The sequence below is a fragment of the Opisthocomus hoazin genome, chromosome 14 (genome assembly GCF_030867145.1).
Source record: "Opisthocomus hoazin isolate bOpiHoa1 chromosome 14, bOpiHoa1.hap1, whole genome shotgun sequence".
NCBI lineage: Eukaryota > Metazoa > Chordata > Aves > Opisthocomiformes > Opisthocomidae > Opisthocomus > Opisthocomus hoazin.
The window spans coordinates 2,648,946-2,664,732 of record NC_134427.1 but is presented as its reverse complement, the minus strand read 5'-3'; the positions used below and the strand labels follow the sequence as shown (position 1 = coordinate 2,664,732).

Here is a 15,787-nt window from a genome sequence, read left to right as displayed (position 1 = left end):
TTGCATGATGGGTTTGAAAGCTTGCAGAACCCACTGAATTCATCATCTCGACAACTGGCTATGACTGAGAAAGAAGACTGTGAATGGTTTTGGTACAGACAAGGTTTTCTTTTGGCTCATGATTTGTTTTTAATGTCACACATGGTATCATAAGAAGTTGCAGCATTTGGGTATTTTTAATAAATTCATATTGCTTGCATATTAGTAGGACTGTTTCCACTGCAGCAGAGACCATAAACAGTTTCCACACTGGGGTATGTTATACTGCCACCAGAATTGGTTCTTCTGATGGTTCATTTCTTTTATGTGGAGAATTCAGGACCAATTCAGCTTGGTTTTATGCATCATTAGAGACTTACAATTACTTTGCTATAGTTTCTTTCTGGAAGCGTATCTCTCACGGTTAATGCTACAGGAGTCCTGTTGTGTAGAGGCTGGTATTAGCCACCTTATAGCAATAAAGCATTTGAGAGGGATTTAGAATTATGAGTGGCTAAATTCTCCGTGCAGCGACTGTGATACTGTTATCTCTTGCTGAGCTTGGGTCGAAACTTTTTTTCCTTCTCTTCAAATTAGAAAAAAGTGCTGTTTCTTCAAGAGGCTTTGAATCATTTACATGTAATTTTTTGTTGAACTGCTGCAGTCAAAAATGAGGAATTGTGAGAAATTCCATTTGGATTTCATGATGCTTAAAATGCATTTAGATTGTATTAGTATACAATGAAAAGAAGGCCTCCTCATTTTTTATATCATTTTAAAAAAGTGTAATCTTTATGTGGGACTTTCTTTTGATTTTTAGATTTTATGTGTGTTGCTAAAGTCAATAAATTTCATAAGCTTTGCCTTTGGACCATAAGCACTGGATCTGTATGCGTTATAATCCACAAAATTCACATTTCAGATAAACACACTATTGCACTGAAACAAACATGATATGCGGTGAGTAATATGAGCCTGATCTAAAGGCCATTAAAATCAATGAAAAGATTTCAAATTAACTTTTATAGCCTTTAGATCAGGCTCTAAATGGGCAAATTACAGTTACGGAGTTTTCCATTTACATACCTGTGTGCTGCATTTAATATATTTTATGGAATTGAAATTACTTGGTACTCTTTTTCATGCTTTTTTAGGATAAGAATTTGCCAAGGGCATCAACAGCAGTTTTCCCAGGCTTCGGCACAAGGATTATATAGTCAATCCACAAATGACTCCGATCTTTGAAAAAACGGCCATGGTTATCAGAGAGGCTTTGACGACAGCGAGGATGGGAGCACTATCTGGCTTCTTCCATCCGAGATTCTCATTCCCCCTCATTAACATACTCAGGACATCAGCACCAGCCTTCGGGCCCAGGGGAATCACTTAAAACTTTTCAGAGGATATGCGGAAAACCTCACCCCTGCATTATTTTAAACAGATCAAATCAAACTTGTCTTGTGTGAGGTTAGAAGAAAGGCTATAGCACGGCAGCATGAGGGGAGAGATTCAGAGGTAGCAGGGAATTTTCAAATCCGTTGTTCTAACTTGGTGATCTTTCTTCTTTTACAGGGCTCTTTAATCCTACCGAGGATGCACAGAGCTGGTCTCTGAGTCTGTGATATCTGCTGCTGCTGTAAGTGTGAAAAAGAGGTGCCTCTACCTGCTCCTTCTGTGCCCTGTAATGAAAAACGCTTCTGGAACAACACTGGAAATAAGCCATCATGATATCTGATTAAACCTCTTAGGAAACTGTCACTAATCACCTTCTTTGCTCTTGAGGGAATATATTTATGCATTATAAATATACTTACTACGTGTGCGCGCTCCATAAATCGCATTCAGCACTTGTATATGATGTATAAGCATATTCTATAGAACACACACAAATACAGATGCCAGACTCCCACAGAGTTCATCGCTGAGAAATGTTTGAAGGATCTGATCCTTAATATTTAATGAGAAAGATGCTATTTCCTTCCTCAGCTTTTATCTCTGGTTTGGCATAGTCATTAAATTTGTTGTTTCCTTGCAAGATTATATAATTTATGACCTAATTTTAGACTTTCGTGTAACCCTGCTAAAATACTCGTAGCGTATCTGGATTTTTTCCTACAGAGTGGTTCAGCATTAGACACCGGCTAGGACACAGCTGCTCAGCTGTGAGCTTAGTGTCAGCACAGCGTTTCAGGCATGAGAAGAAAACAGCCCGACAATATTCGGATAGCATTACAGGATTATATTGTGGGTTTTTTTTTTTCCCTGTAACAGTATGATTTAGCAGCATTTCCAAAGCCTGCCGTACGCAGCGGTTGGCAGGGATCCCCAGGTAATACAGTAATCACCCAGCAACTCCCGCTCCTTAAAATATTTTCATCTAGCAGCTTCTGACTTTCCAATTGCTCTGGGACAAATTCACGCAGCCTTCATTGCAGGGAGAGATGTACGGAGCCGGGGGAAGCAGGTGAAGAATGACGCTTCGTGCTTTAAAGGGATGATCAGCCCTCTGGAAGGAAGCATTTGCTCTCCAGCACCAGGCTGGCTGGGGTGATTTTTTGCTGCACAAGGTGTTGCCAGATAACTCCTAAACGAATTACGCTAAAGCTGCAGTCACATTTTTTTGTGCCTTCTGTGTGTCCAGGGTAATTCAGTGGTGCCATAAATAACGCCATGAGTTTCAGGTATTTTGTCAATTTAAACCATATTGTTTGGACCGGTCTTTCATCAAATTTAATATATTGGCTATTGCATTAATGCTTTTGGAGAGCACTTTATTCTGGTGTTAAGAGGGAAGTGGTTGAGGACGGGGTTAGCTCCTTGCTTTGTGCCTGCAGTACCGTTATGAGACTTTTTTCCTCTTTTTCTAACTTACCCCGAGGTATCTAACGTGGATGACAGAGGTGGGGTGCTGCATCCTCAGACCAGCACCCAGACCAATAGGGACCGTGAACGTGTAGCTCACGGCAACTTGATGCAGCATACGGGGTGAGGTGGGCACCTACCTGAAAGAAAAATAGTCTTTATGAAAAGGTGACATTATTTCTTGGAACAAGAAAGATTGGAGAGTGTATCTGCTTGGCTTTAATGAAGCAGTTCCAGGAAAGCAGCAGCGACCAAAGTGTTTTCAGTATCACATAATTCAAGAGTAAAATCATAATTCTAATTACCATTTCAGCCATTTCTGGCCTTGGGAATCCTATGCTAATATTTATTATTATATGATTGACCTATGATTTCTTCATCATTTACATTAGCAGCTACCATATTTATAGTCACATCCTTTAAATCATATGAGCAGATGTCAACAGTGCATGATGAAGTCACATCCTGCAGATTTTTTATTTACTCAGTCCATTTTTTTCCTGGTAAAATAACATTGTGAGATGCATAATCTCACCTCCACGAGGCCTCTGGGGGCATATATAATCACAGAATGCATTTTCTATAATCTCACAAAATGAGTCAATCCTATCTGAGGTACAAACAGTTCTACAAAGTCAGTGTTTCTCTTCCATCACTGCCTGACATCATCTTCCACACAGCGCAAGAAAATATTTACTTAGTGCTTTCACATGAATTGCCACAAAGCCTTTGGAACAAAAAAGGGAGGAATTGAAATTAAATGACTCAATTTAAAGAATTTAGCCCCTTTTCTAGGTGCAGGATTTAGGTTTGTAACTTTGTCAGATGCTTTCTTAGAACATCCGGGCTGGCCACAGACACCTCTCATCTCCTTTCTTCAGTGAGGTGCCTACGCACAAATCAGAGAGTTGCCTGGAATTTCCAAAGCTGGAAGCTGATCCTTTTTCTCCACCATCTAAATATTTTCTTTGCACTAGTGAGCATTTCTTTGGGTGAATTAAGATACTACATGCATTTTCCAGGCAGCTTCCCAAGGCACGTTGTTTCTGATGCTTTTCCATGCAAAGAGCTGCAGAGCGGGCAATACTTGACAATAATCTCCTGGACAACAGCTTATGGTTCCATACAGGGGTCACTGGCTGTGATTCTTGTTTGCTCTAAAATCACTTTATATTCTTTCTGCCCCTCCCAGCACAGGGGAGGGCACCGACAGGCTCTTCGGAGTCGGAGCGGTGAAATCCCAGCCGGCGAGGACAGCCACTTCTGCACCGTGCAGGTGAGGGGCCAAGGGCAGCCTGGGACTTCTCACTGCCTTCAAGCAGAGTTGATAGAATTGCATTTATCCAGAAAGGACAGTAAAATTTATTTCAGATTGCTCTGGTGACGTGTCTAGAAGTTTTAGTTCTCTGTCTGTCTCCCGTATCTGCTACTCTTCCTCCCGCCTCAGTGCAGCTCTGGCTTTTGTTCCCCTCCAAAGAGCACAGCCACGTGCTTCAGCATCTCCTTGGGACAAGTGTCACATCTGTGGATCTCAGGAAAGTGGGACCCGTTGGTCCCAGCTGGAGAGGCCTGTCATTGAGCGTCTTCATCCCTCATCCATCGCTTTTTTACCAAAGTTAAATTCTTCTGAACTTACATTGCCTGAAAGGGTTTACCTGGCTCAGCAGGTGCCAGGTTTAGGACATTTCAGGTAGTTTTTGGATCATTTTGGACAATTTTTTAACGTTCTCAGGCCTTATACGGGTTGTCAGGCAGGTGGATTCTTTTCTACTCTCCGGGCACTTAGCCCTAAAAGCCCTCTTATTTCTACATGTAAGGCAAGGCAAAAAGGTCAGCATAGTCCTAGATCGTGTTTCTGAGGACCGGTGATGTGTAATAATCATTAACAGCTTCTGTAAGGGTGCCGGTTACAGACGGGGGACCAAACACCTGCAGTGAACCTCCTCAGGCGAATTTCTCCTCGGCTTCAATCACAGTTTTTCCGGAGAAGAGACCGCTGGCTGTGCTCAGGGCGATCCACGTGTTCCTGGCTTAAGAGGCACTTATAATCTACTGCTAAGAGACTTATTAGCAATGTAAAAATGAATTTGAAGCAAGAAAAGTATTCTTCCTAGAAGAAACATATTATTTGTGAAATTAGTTTTGCTGACAGAAGTAATTGGGCTAACTCCTTGTGACTATGGATGTTATTTGTTGCCCCTTATCTTACCGAAGCAAAGGGTGCCAAATACTTTAAACTTTGTAAATAATTGTTTCCAAAGTGTTTTTTTTCTGTATAAATTCTTTAGAGAAAAGCTGGTTTCTAATCCTTTCTCTTCCAAAGCTTTTACAGCTCATCTTCTTCCCATTCTAGATATCTTTTATTTTCATTTTTGGGTTTTAGTATTTCTTGATATTATAAAAGTCTCTTTTGAGGGTAAATCTACAGCTTTAGCTCCGATTGGAAAAGACATTCCTAAAGCTTTAATAGATTAGTGAGAGAGAGAGGGGGAAAAAAGAAAAAAAGAACTTTATTTCGAACTGCTGCAGATGCTGGGGCCATGGCTTGGAGATGGGCATCCCAGAGCCTGACCAGTGCCCTTAGCAGGGGTCCTTGGCCACCGGTCTGGCTGTTTTTTCTTGCTCCAGCTACCCGGCTGGTGCAAACGGCCAGCGGAGGGGTTGGCCCTTGGCTGGTTGTTCGTTCCTTCTGGGCTGAGCAGGAGCTGGGAGCTGGTCAGCCCCCTCCATCCCACCCCTCTGGTGTTTGCTATCCCCTCCTGTGCCAAGGGTAGGGGCATGGTTGTCTTACGAACACATTTTTTATCAGATTTATTTCACTTTTGCAATCACAGCAGCAAATATTAACCCAGAAACAGGGCAGAAAACTCTCCCAGAGCATGTGCTATTGTGGTTTGGACAGCCCTGTATAGCCCAGAAAATTAAACGACAGCTTCCCCTGCCCACATTGCCACTGGAGTAAGGGTGGGTGTTAAATTCCGGTCTTCAGCCTAAGGCAGCAGCCTAAACCGGTGAGCGGCAAAGCCCAGGAATCCGTGGGAAGCTTCTGAAGTTGCAGAAGCTTCGTAGTGGATTCCAAAGAAAGAATCCTTGTTGAGACAGCTTGTTGCGTCAGTCTCAAGCCAAGAACACAAAAACCTCATGGCCATTGTAGGGCTCATCAACCCTTCATCTAGCCAAGATCCAGCTGTGTTGAGGGATGCTGAGGTGCTTGTGCCGTGGTGCTGTTCCCCAACTGTCCAAGGCCAGGGGGGGAAAGTAATTCCTGTTAAGCCCAGCTACGAGACTTTGTTCTTGAGTCTTCAGGTAAGAACTTGATGGTAGGAGGCTCCCACCAAGACAGATCTTCCCACTTTCTCCTCCTCCAAAGCCAGCAGTTTCAGGTCTTAGATGCCACCAGCAGCTCCCCGGGCACTTGGCTGACGGTTTGGTCTCTGACCCAGACGAAGTGGGAAGGAATTTAAAATTTCCAGTATGTTTTTTTCTTAAAAAAAAAAAAAAAAATCTACAATTTTTAAGAAGGCACCTTACAGCTGAGCCCAAGTGGGAATATTTGTGTTTGATGCCATCCATCAACGCCGCCACACCGAGGGAGCCGCTCCCCAGCCTCTCTCGTCGCGGTGGACAGAAGGAGCTGTCAGGGAGCCGCGTGCGGCCGCCGCGCCGAGCCGGGCAGAGCCTTGCTGGCAGAGATCCCTTCCACAGGGGGGATTTCTGCACTGACATTTTTTGGCTCCTTTAGGTTATTCTGGAGCTGTGCAGAATACGTAATGTTCTGCACTCGTGGAGGGGCTGACAGGGAACTTAAATACAGATTGCAAAGATAGATCATCTCCCAGCGTCACTTTGTTTGCTGCTGCTCCTACAAAGCCAGAAGAGCTCTCTATATTTGCTTCCTAGATGTCTTTCTCTTCTCTGCTTACAACTATAAAAGCAGCTTTTCATGCTCCATATCAGAGATAAATTGAAATCGCTGCTGAAGAAAAAAAACACGAGGCTAATCAAATTGTAGCACAGGAAGCAGCCTTCAGCCAGTGCATCTTTTGAGAGCTATTTTGAGAATATATTTTTATTTTGTCACTCCATATGGGAATTCAAACCCATATGGTTTGGGAGAATGGAAGGTTGTGCTTTTAGAGAGATGTCGCAAACCATCCGTGCTCAGCCACGTACTTAAACATGTGCTTAAATCCGATTGCCTGTGATGGGACTGAAGAGCAGGAGCTTCTTGTGTCTGGGGCCTCGGGCCCTGTCTGAGGTTGTAACAGTGTTATTCCCTCCCGAGATGTAAAACTATTCTATATTCGTTAAACCCGTCTCCAGTGAACTTGGCTCTTCTTAATTATGATATTTCTCATTCATACACCTTCCTTTTTTTTTTTTTCAATTTTTCCCTTTGATTTCTTCATTTCTTCTCTGCAGTTTGGATGCCCTGATGAATTCATTTGGTCCGGTACCAGCCAGGACGCGAAGCTGAACATCCATGGCCATCACTCTCCCGCTCTTCACAGTGGATGTTGCTACACTGGAGATAGCAAGATGAATGTGATGTTGGGGAGCATGACTGGATTCCACCCCCAACACCGCAGCACTTTCGAAGTATGCTGATGCAGCAATAATTGGCTAGAAAAGGTATTGCACTGCTGATAAACTAAACGTGGAAAATGTATGCCCTCAGTGTTCATCCACCAGAAATATCCATTTCACTTCTCTTTTAGCTTGTTCCATGAGACCTAAACAAAAATTAACATTTCGTTTAAGGATTTTTGTGGAATGGTTATAAATGTCGACAGAAAGTTTCTAACCTGGTAAATTCCAGAGGAGCATTTTATGAATATTGTCTGTTGTAATCCTGGAGTTTCTTCCCTGTGCACTTTCTCAGAAGGTGAAATTCAAAAAAAACAAATTTAAAACATGTTATTTATTACAATTGGAAAGGCAAAATTTACCTGAGCCTGTGTTCCTTGTGCTCTCAACTCCGACACTGAGGTTCCAATTTTACAAGCAAGTTGGGATGTCCCTAAAGCAGTAGCACACGTGATAACAGCCACAGGGGTACTGGAGTTTTTCAGCCTTCCGAAGCTCTTCGAGGTGTGGATGGCCAGATCAGCCTGTTGGCTGCTGAATGGCCAAATCTATAATTAAAAACTGTCTTTGAAACTCAAAGGGCTCCTGAGGTGCTCCGTAGGCAGACTTTCGGTGCCCAGGCTCCCCCCAGGCTGGCAGGCAAGCTGCAGGCGGGAGAAATGCAGACTGGGAAGAGTTTTGTCCCACGGTTCACCCCAGCTGTACGAGCAGAAAGCTCGGCAGCGTTGTGTGGCAGGCGAGAGGCAAAGATAAATTTCATGTCAGTTAGTATGAAATGCTGAAATAACTGTATGAACGTGCCTGAGATGATAGTTGACTTTGCCTACAAGTGCTCTGCAAGACACAGCAGAATGCAGCTGGATGCTTTTCTACCTGAGCCGAGGCTCAGAAATTCGGGTGGTGTGGATTACCCAGGTTCAGCGTAGCGAACACCCCGCGGAACTGCCTTCTGACTAAAGGAGGAGTGATTTTCTGTGTTACTTTTTATTCAGGAGTTGTATTTTGCCTCAACACAGCAGCAGAGCTAAAGAAAGCGCAGGGCTTTGGCAGTTAATATTTTTATGCACTTTTTTTTTCCTTAGGAAACAATTCTTCACCTCTTTTTTATAAAGTGCAACGGGAATAAGACTGCACAGTGGAGAACTCAGCGTGGCGGAGGGATGAGAAGCACAGAGATTTCTGAGATGGTTTGGATGCTACTTCCATCAAGTAGAAGGCATGTTCTACCAAAACTGAGATCTCATATGGATTATTTTATTGGAAAGTCAAGAAAACAACCACTGATTTTTTTCCCCATAAATATAAAGCAGAGATCTTGTGTAAGAGGAGACAATACTAAAATAACCAAGTACCAGAAAGGGCTAAAAGGAAAAGCCAGAGGTTAGAGCAGACAGAAACTGTCAAAGTTTGAAAAGAAATTTTATTAAGCCATATTTGTATTCAAAATCTATGGTAATTCTGAAACCTAAATAACTGCTGTTAAATTATTTGCTGCAAGTAGCTTTATAGTCAGGATAACGCCATCACTTGTATCCCACTTTAAAAAACATATTCTATACCATTCTGAAATCCCAAAAAGCAATAAAAAATACCCGGATTTATGATGTTTGAGTGTACTGGAATTAGATGCAAGTAGCTGCGTTTTCCCAGAACTGTTACTCTGGAATATTTGAACAACATGACTTTTGGAGCAGGTGCTCCGGTTGCGTGTGTGGCGTGGGTACGTGGTCATTACGTGGCGGACTCGTGACGTCACCGCATTTCCTGCGCATCTCTTCACACAGCTGAACAGCGCGGCCTCGGTAAAGCCAACCAAGAGTTTGTCAGGGACTTCTGCAGAGCCAGAATTTCATCCCAGGCCGGGAGCGGCTGATGGAGAGTGCCACAGGCTGGTGACCTGGAGCAATTTCAAGTCAGTGACGTAGATGCCAAAAAATTCCTTGTCACACAGCTGAGCTCACTGGTAACCCAGGGTACCCACATTTCACTTTGAATTTTCTACCAAGTTTCCATTCAGGTTGCGACTATGTAGGTAATATGTTAATGCATTACTCTTAAAAAAGGTAAAATATTAATTTTTTTTAAGAGATGGGTGATGTGCAGTAGACATTTGTGTAATTTTGCATTCTAAATGTGATTTATATTTACAAATAAATTTGCATAAAATCTTCAGCCCTCGATGCCATAGTTCTATTTTATCCTTAATTCAGATGCTCAAGAAATGTAAATTATTTTTACAGCTAAATAAAAGCTGTACAAAGCTGCCAGGCAAGAATAATGAGATACACATTGTGCCATGCAGCCATGATAAATCCAGCAGCTCCATGGTTACAGTCAAAATGTGAGGCCATCGGCAACTAAGGAATATCAGCACATATAGACCCCTCTGAGCAGGTTTAGCAACTTCATCTTAAGTGGGGAAGCTCATGGCACTAGGTCAGCAAGAGAAAATATTTACCTGAAAGATAGATAGGCACCTACAGTGAGGGGGAATGGTTGGTTTATACAGCAAGGGTTTATAATAGAAGAAAACCACCACCCATAGTCAGGCCAGGCTCCGCATACACGCGTTGCAGAAATGAAGATATCAGCCTTCCTGTAACATCGCAAGGTTTGCAGATTACTGGTGGGTTTGCCTTCAGTCGTTGTGGTGAAAGGCTCCAGTGCCACGGCTCTGGGCTGACTAATAGATTAAGAAATGGGTTGCCCTCATTAGGGGAAACTCAAAAGATGAGGGGATAATTACACCAAAGGAGGGTGTGAAGAGGCTCAGCTGACAGTAATCAAAGGAAAGTAAATAAAAGGTGCACTGAGGCCAACTGCTCCTCTCTTGGTGAGGAAGCTGGGGGGATAAGCTGTGTGGACTTTCAGGAGGACAAACCTTGCTTTCCATGACTTGCTGTCAGAGATTCAGGTGGGTCCTGTCTTTCTCTGTTTTTGTCTCATCTCTGGCTATGTTTTCCAGTAACGATATTTCTTTGGTGTGCTTTTTTTCTGCTTATTTTGCTGCTAGAAATGTCTTGATCTACCTTGCTCTTTAAAGTTTAAATAGAATGAACTAAATCTGATACGCACAGAAAACTAAGGCTGCTGATTTGTTGCTATTCCCTGCTTGCTGAATTACAGTGGTCTTGCTTTAATTAAACTCAGTATTTGGGTCAAACATCTCCAAGAGTGGCTTCCCAGGAGCTGGGTGACTGCTCCAAGGCTTTCTGCAGGAGGAGGCATACAGAGGGTGAAGGAGTGCATTCAGTGTTTGGATGATCAACCACGTAGGGTGTTTAGAGGAAGCGCTGTGATGAGCTCTTCTAGAGTGCCTAAATTCTGCAGAATCTATTTGCTCTAGAGCTGTCACGATCAAATTTTATTTTGTGGCAAAGTGTATGGAGTGTAGGGCAAACCTGGTGTTTTGGGATCTGCTGCTTTTCCCCTTTGGGTTTCCTCTTCCAGATGAAAGAGAAGCGACAGCTTTGTGATAAGTTTATACTGGGACCAGACAGGACACTGGACAATGCTGGGCGCCTCCCCAAGCAGGCGCTGAGCTGTTTAAGCCTTGTGGGTTTAAGGGCCACAGGATCCTCAGCACCCTGAAGAACTGAACCCTGTGATGCTCAGTTTTCCCGAGTGTGCAGATGACAGTTTGCAGTGAATGGGGACAGCCTCAAACTTGTGTCAAAAGCAACGCTTTGTTTCACTGAATCGGGGCGGTGACTGCGTGTGTGTCTCGGAGAGCGTGGCCAGGCCTGTTGACTCCTAAGGACCACTCGTTTGCCTTAATTGCATATGTGTATGAATGCTTAACTGGTTAGGATCAGCACAAACAGCCCTGAATGTCAAGCTCTCATCTGTGTCTGTTTTGTAAAGCTAATGACCACCAGGCATTAAAAACCTGGTTCTGGTCTTTGGAGATGCGGAGGCATCTTATTTCATATTTTTAAAGGTGAATGCCTTCACCTTAAAATAAAATGTCTTTATTTCAGAGACATAGGAGCATAGAAAAATGGAGAGCTGTAGACTTCATGTCCTTGGAAGCTTAAGATTTTTTTTTAAATGGCCCTAACTTAAAAAAGGAACCAAATAATGCTGCTTGGAAACATTTAAAAACAAAAAATCATGCTCAGCAGACAGCTCTTATGACAAGACTCTGCCCAGAGTGAATTTTTATGCTTGAGTTATAAACCCTTGAAAAATGGGGATCCTAATGCAAAAGCTGACACAGCTTTAACTAAAGCAGCTCTAGTAAGTGCTGCTATAATTATTTGCTCATTAATTACAAATTTTGCAAGACATGAGTAACACAAATTGGAAAATAGGAATAATTATCAGTAATAATGCCACAGAAGCTGGACACATTGAAAGTATTTTCCTCTTTAAATTTAATAATAGCAAGACAGCTAGGAAACTAATAAGAAATACATAATTGAAAATTAACCTTGCAAATCTGCTGTTAATAAACCATGGTACTCTTGTGTTACAATAATTTTACAGAGCCCTTAATTTGCATTTGAAGTGTTATTCCAGGTAATACTTTGTGTGTTCACAACAATTAGTATGTCTTTGAAGTAAAACAAAAATGCAAAGGTAGGATTTATTGCAGCTGAAGAGTACAGAGTAGCGTATACTGTAGTTTTGAGTAGCTTAGAGCTCAAACAATTGGAAATCAAATGCACAATGGTGATTTTTGTGCTGACTGTTCTGCCTGAATGCCGTTTTGTTATTGTTGAATTCAAGTATTGTAGTGTTTGGTGCTTTCATCCTTAGTTTGTGTAAATATACCAGTTGGGTGGTTGGATTGCTTGCACTTTCTTATCTTCCGAGGTGTGAGGCTTTGAGTACTCAGGGATGCCTGAAAACATTCAGGGTGTTGCTAACAGGGAGCTTATGCTCTTTGAAATACTCTGCTGCGGTCATGCTTTTACCATCGTGTGGGGGTAGTTTTAATGGATCTAAGGGGGGCAGGCTGCTGGAGGCACTGGGTGGGGTTTGCTGGGCAGGGTAATTCAGCACAGCCGGCGCCTTAATGGAAAGGTGCTGCTTTACTCCAGGTTGGCACCTTGTGCCTGAGGTTTGCCCGTCGTTCTCCATTCAGAGGGAAATGGTACTTCCTTATGGAGGCTTTACATCTGTTGCCAATTGACAGAAGTCTATTTAAAAAAAAAAAAATCTGTTCAATCAATCAATTTGCAAGTAAGGATGAAGAGAATTGTTTATTGAAAATGCAGGCTGAGTCAACTGCTCTTGCTAAACATCTCCCACTCATAAAGTAAACCTGATGCATATTGCTGCCTGCTTCTTATGCTCAGTTGCAGAGAACTTGCACATTTGTAGCCAAGAAGTATTTAATAATTTAGGAGCCCTTATCTACTGAGCTCTGAGTGCCCAGCTGAAAAAAGGATGGACTGTAACAAAGAGGAACGGCCCTGACCGCAGGTTTGTATTTCTATAGTGATATTAATGGTGGTGGAGGGATGTACAGGGTTTCCAAGTTGTGTATGGCCAAGCAGCTTTAAAAAAAAAAAAAAAGGAAACATAACCCAGAGACCTACAGTGTTTGGCATCAGAGAGGAGGAACATTGTACACAAACAATTGGGTTAAGAGTGTGCACTCAACAGTGTTTCTGCACAATTCCAAACTCCATCGAGGGCTGCATGTAAAATGTTGGCTGCTTTGTGCAAACCCACAAATCCTAGGGAAAAGGCCATTCGGGGTCAGCAATTCAGCTGTTTGTCTGCTCACTTTATGTAAGAGGTTAGCAGCGGTATGCTTTTTGTCCAAAGCCAGCAATAGCAGGAACAGCTTGTTTCTGAAAGGGTTGTGGCTCCCCTAGTAGTGATAGAAGAAGGGGTCCTGAAATAAACCTTGACTGTGGATAGTCCTTGATTTGACCTTTTGTCCAATTATTTGGCTATAAGTGTATGCTTAGTGCAGCATTTGACTCCTGTCACTCCCTTCCCGAACAGCCTGTATAGCTCAAGCACCACCAGTGCGGACATTTTTCTTCTATTTTGGAATGTTTCAGGGAATTTAAAAAACATTGTGATGTGGGACAATAAGGTGGTTTGGTTGCTCAAGCTCTTCCTCCAGAGGAGCTTTGGATGTTTTATGGAAAAGCAGACTGCCCGTCCTCTTGCAGGCTCTGGGTGAAGTCTCAACAGCATTGCAAATCTCAGCGGCTTCGGTCCTCGGAAGGAGAGGATGGTGGTGTCCCCCTTCAGCAGCCTTTGAAATCAGTTTTCATTTCTGTATTTTCTAAGATGTGAACTGACTTTGAAACCTCTTCTGCTTTGGTGGCAAACCATAGAAAGCTCCGAAAGCAGTAGAGTAGAGCTTATTTGTGTGAACTCAGTGCGGTCACGTCTAACTTCAAATGCGCTGATGTGAGGAGAGCTTCATTTGGTCCGTGCAGATTTGTGGTGGAAATGGAGCAGGGTGGGAGTGGGTGTTCCTCAGGTTAACTCCGGTCAGGAGATAACCATTGCATTTGTGAAAGCAAGAATTAACGGCATGGAGTGAAGAGATGACCCAGGGAAAGGACTGTTGAAGGCCATTTAGATGCAGCTTCCCTCGCATTTGTGTCTGTAGGACCTGTTGGCAGCTCCCTGCAAGTGCTGGGGCTGTGCTGAATTTCCCGTGGGAGCTCAGAAGCTCTGCCAGCCTCCCAGCCCAAGAGCAGCACTGAGCAGAGGAGAGTGCTGGACAGATGAAGAGGAGCAGGGAGCGGGCAGTCACAGCTCCAACCTGGAGAAAAAGGAGCTGGAAAACACCCCTTCCTCTGAAAAGCGAGAGGCTCAGGGAGAAACGTGCCTCTTAGCAATGCTCCTGAGGCAGCCTCTGCTAGTGATTCCCGATCAGTATTCTGTTCATCACAGCTTCCTCGAGCAAAGGCATAAAGGAACAACTTAGCCAAAAGGAAGCTATTTTTAGAAGATGGAGAGATGATTTTTTTTCTAACTGTTCTGCTGTTATTTATGTTGCGTAGTTCTGGAGTTATTTATTTCAGTGGGAGCTGGTGCAAAGTGGGACGGTGTTTGATGTGTGGAAGGATGGTGAAATCCATCCTACAGCTGTCTGTGCTATTTCAGGGCTGGGATTTGATAGTCTTTCCAACCTGCAAATTGGATGGCACTGCCTGGACGTCATGGAAGTGCTGCTGATTGTGGGGGGTGTTTGCTGTCTCCAGTCTCTTCGGCTTCCAGCACAGCAGCTATGCTTCGGCAGTTTGTCACTGCCGTATATTTTAACCTGCTACTTAACTCATCCGGATGCATTTTTCAAACACTAAAAAGCAACTGATTATTTGAAGTGCGCTTTAAAGTGAAAATAAAAAGTGTTTAATACTTCTCATCGATTGAAGCTAATTTATATGAACTGGGCTCCGCTTGCCACTGCGGCAAGGTGTAAATGGTGACATCATTGAGCACGAGCTCTGCCAGCCAAAGTTCATGTTGGAATGACAATGGAGTGATTTGGCTATTATGAGCTCACTTGATATTTCATACTTAAAATGCAGCCTAACCTGTAATTCAGGGTTATATGAAGAACACATTGTAGAGTTGTTTGAGAACAGATTTTGACATAAACTTTGCAGTTAAAGGAAACGTTTGAGTGACATACCTACTGCACATGCCGTTACTCTGTAAGGCAGGTGGAAATCCTTTCAGAAAGGAAAATTTACTGTGGAATGTTTTCTATTTTGTGTATATATGTGTGCATGTATGCAGACACATTCATACTTAAGAGGAAAACACCCTTGGAATGTTGTCTTAAGTTTCCTGATATGAAATCATCACAGGAAAAGAAAAATCACTTGGATCAAACAAACATAGCTGCAGTTTTTAAATCCTAAACCAAACATCCTCACAAATATGACAACAGTAAAATACTGTAGAGACAATGGGTGATGAGTTAGAACTTTTAACAGCAGGTTTAGTTTCCAGCCTCTTTTACAGCAACAGTGCTAAAGTGACCTCACAGTTGGTGAGGGAGGGATTGCAGCTGGGCTGAAAAAGCATCAAGTAAAGCAGCAGGAAAAGAAAAGCTTGTTCTGCTGGATGCTTTGGCTCCCCAGGTGTGTGGCTGCTGGGGGGGGACATGCTTCCCCTCTCCATGCCTCAGTGCCAGCCTCTGCAGGTAGAAGCCTTCGGTTGGCTTGCTCATCTCACCCTCTTTTTTGTTTTCCTGGTTTAGTACATGATGAGGAGAGGCAGAGCTTAGCCTAAATGTGTTGGAGAACAATATCTAAGCTAATAACGTCCGAGCTATAAGACAGTCTGACAAAAGAGCAAGTGATGACTGGTAGTCTTCCAGTCAAAACTGTAGGCAAGGTACTTAAACTTCTGTAGGATAAAACATAGTGGA

The 15,787-nt window shown here is 43.0% G+C and overlaps 1 long non-coding RNA gene across 8 annotated transcripts in view; it reads left to right on the top strand.

Annotated features, from left to right (window-relative positions):
- The window catches only part of LOC142363144 (uncharacterized), an 89,190-nt gene extending 79,661 nt beyond the window's left edge, over positions 1 to 9,529 (top strand). For 7 of the 8 annotated variants that reach the window (XR_012765529.1, XR_012765525.1, XR_012765526.1 and 4 more), the window contains 3 exons: positions 1,552 to 1,615; positions 7,264 to 7,473; positions 8,511 to 9,529. This is a non-coding gene — a long non-coding RNA (uncharacterized LOC142363144). Of the gene's footprint in view, positions 1 to 1,551; positions 1,616 to 4,033; positions 4,118 to 7,263; positions 7,474 to 8,510 lie in introns of all 8 variants that reach the window. The other variant, XR_012765530.1, reaches the window with a different exon arrangement.
- The last annotated feature ends 6,258 nt before the right edge of the window (positions 9,530 to 15,787 follow it).